Below are 3,509 nucleotides of genomic sequence, written 5' to 3' on the forward strand. Positions count from 1 at the left end.
CACTTTAAAAAAATGAGTAAAATATGTTTTGCATTCATTATAAGGGGAGTCAAAATGAAACCCAAATACTGCTGTTTGTGCTCATTTGTAATGTTTGAAAACCTACAATGTCAGCGAATGAACAAAGAGCTGTTATATCTATAGAGTCATATCTCTACTTAGTGGCCATTCAAAGAATCGCTTATTTAAAAAGTTTTAATTCAAGTGAAATAAAACAAGGAACTAAATATAAGGTTTTTTTTAACTTCCTTGTATTTCTATATTTTTAAGAAAAATATACATCAATTATTCTGCACGGATAAAAATGTTTTAAACAGCAAACATGCCATTATCTTAGTTTGGAATACTACATATAATAATATGCCTCATTACTAATAAACTATTTCTGAGCTTCAATCTATTACTTTTGCTACATTGAGCTAATTTTGCTGCTAAAACCTGCTGATGAATTAGACAGGTGGAGTTTAGTATTGGTCAAATCAAGGAAAATGGTGGTTTTTGGGGATCTTGATGCCATCTTGACACTGTCACTTGAGCTGTCTTTGTTCTCGCCATATTTCAATTCAATTCAATTCAATTTTATTTATATAGCGCCAAATCACAACATAAGTCGCCTCAAGGCGCTTCATATTTGTCTAGGTTCCCATGGAGACAGGATTATTTGGGAATCTCAAAAGATTTTTATAGTAAAGTAGCATAGGAGTGGTCATATATGGCACACATCATACAGAGGTCATACCGAGGTCAGAGTGTGCCTAGAGAGAAGCTGCCATGACCCAGACACTAGAACAGGATGGTGGAGTGGTTACGATTGTCACCACACAGCAAGAGGTTTCCTGGTTCATGTCACGCTGAGCTGTGTGGCTGGTTGGACCCACGCGCAGGACTCAGAGATGGAATATTTAACTCAAGGCGGTAATATTTATTCACTGGCAGAAAACAAACTGTACATGAGCACTAAAACAAAATTCAAACTAGGAAGTATGATCTAAACTGGGAGTTCATGATTTGGCATGACATAACCTGACAAAACATGACGACTGAGGAAAACACAACTAACGCAGAGGACGCGACAACGACAGGGAAAAACACAGGGCTTAAACACATACTAGCGTAATCAGGGAATGGGAGACAGGAGGGAAATGCACTCATGACGAGACACAGGGGAGCAGAACTGAAACCATAAACATGGGACAAGGACTACCAAAGTAAAACAGGGAACAAAGACAAAGCACCAAGACGCAGACTAGACACTAAGACATGGGAACATAGGAACCTGAAGCACAAAGATGATACAAAACAGAAACCACAATCCAAGGACTAAAGATGTAACAGAAAACCATAAATCATAATAATTATAGTTAGAATTATCAGTTCACCAATAAATACAAAGCACTAGGTCCGTGATCCAGTACCGTGGCAATTCAAATTCAAGCTGTGGCTTTTCTGTGTGAGGTTTGAATGTTCTCCATTCACCTATGTGTGTGTGTGACTTGCAGTTAAAAGCACTTTGACTGATCAGTTTTATTTTTTATTCACCTTTATTCATACAGGTAGTCCCATTGAGACTCAATGTCTCATTTACAAGAGAGACCTGTTGCAGACAAACATATTAAAATTAGATTAGATTAGATGAAACTTTATTAATCCCTCGGGTGGGTTCCTCCAGGAAGTTTCAGTTTCCAGTAGCAAAGCACCGAAAGAAGTTGCATGTTACAGATACAGATACAGTTACAACAATAAAAAAGACATAAGTAAATAATAAAACAAACAATAAAATGGCTAAATATGTCTAAAGTACAAAACAAGAACAAGTCCCCAGAGACGATATCACCAAAACATTTGTACGTCTTTTGCAAGTCAAATCAATTGAGAGAGCTTCAAATCCTTCTGCAATGAATTCCAAGAAGTCGGGGCAGAAAAGGAGAATGCTTTCTGTAATGATGCCTGAGACCGCAGTCTATGACTAAACCTTTTGCATAACATGTACTCTGATACCAATAAAATGATAAAATGATACTGATGAACCATCCTGCATAAGACCAATGAGGACCAGTCTACCAGACAATAAAGTACAGTGTTGCGTTAAAGGTTTACAGACAGTTATAAAAAATAGTGACCCATGATAGACAGAATCCAACAGATGAAGAGAGTGAGCAGAGACAGTCATATAAATTATATCACTGTAATCCAGCATGGGTAAAAAAGTGGCAGCAAGCCTCTTTGTGGCTGTGAAAAAGAAACATGATCTGTTTTTGAAAAAGAACCCCAACTGCAGCCTCAGTTTCTCTAAAAGATCGTCAATGTGTGGCTTAAAGGAGAGACTCAATCACAATTCAATCAGTCAATCAATCAATCAATCAATCACAATACCTAGGTATTTGTATGAGGCCACAGTTTCAGTAGAAATGCCTTGAGCAGATACAAGAGAAGGAAGTACTGCCGGCACCCTCCTTCTGTTTGAGAACAGCTTGACTTTTTTTCCCCTTTATTTAAAAGAGCACAACAATAAGTAATTGTATCATATGCATAAAAATGAACAGGCATCTAGATTTTGTCTCACACTGTTTACATAGTAAATAGTAGTATTTACTATGTAAACAATGTAGGCCCCAGGACAGAACACTACGGGACTCCATTAGTGACATTTAAAAAAAAAAAAAAACTGGAAGAGAGACCACTGAGCTGCAACTGCTTTGTTTGAAAGTCCAATTTCCAGTTATCTCTGACGTAAAATTCTATAGTCAACTGTTTAAAAGCTTTGAATAGATCAATAAAAAGAGCTGCGCAGTAGTTATTTGCGTCCGAGGCTTCATAGAGGTCATTGAGAAATTTTAGGGAAGCTGTAACCGTACTGTGTAGTTTCCTAACTCTAGATTGGAAAGGAGATAAAATACTATTTTCCTCCCGATAACAAAGGTTGATTATTAACCAACCTTAGCTAAGACAGAGTTTGGAAATTGGACTGTAACTATTACTAACCATTGAAGAATCACCACCTTTCAGTGGTGGGAGTACAAAGGCACACTTCCACATCTCTGGTAAAGGACAAGTGTAACATTTAAAACATAAATTATCCCAGCTCTCTGAAACCTTTATTTAGGATTAAACATACATTTAATATAAACTTATTATTGGGAATTCTTACCCAAGGTCAAAAAAACCTTTCATGTGCCAAATGTTACTGCAATGAGAAACCGCATTAGAGGAACTGGACTCCCTGGAACTTCTCCATTTTCAATAAAAGCTGCAATTTCTCAGGCCTTCACCTGGGAAATTGCAGCTTTAAAGTGATCAGAGACATATTTTAGAATATACATGTCGCAATACAACCAACCACAGTTTTTTCAGTGTTTAAGTTTTAGTTTCTCTTTCTTCCCTTTGCTTTGGTTTCTTCTTTTTTCTGCCACGCTTCTCCATTTTCTTCCTCTGTTTTGATTCAGCAGACGTTTGAACAACTCATCACACACTGTGTGTTGATCGTCTAAAACAGAGTTGATCTCTTGCAG

This window comes from Pundamilia nyererei, unplaced genomic scaffold (assembly GCF_000239375.1).
Source record: "Pundamilia nyererei isolate P.nyererei 1_Seehausen unplaced genomic scaffold, PunNye1.0 scaffold00483, whole genome shotgun sequence".
Classification (NCBI taxonomy): domain Eukaryota; kingdom Metazoa; phylum Chordata; class Actinopteri; order Cichliformes; family Cichlidae; genus Pundamilia; species Pundamilia nyererei.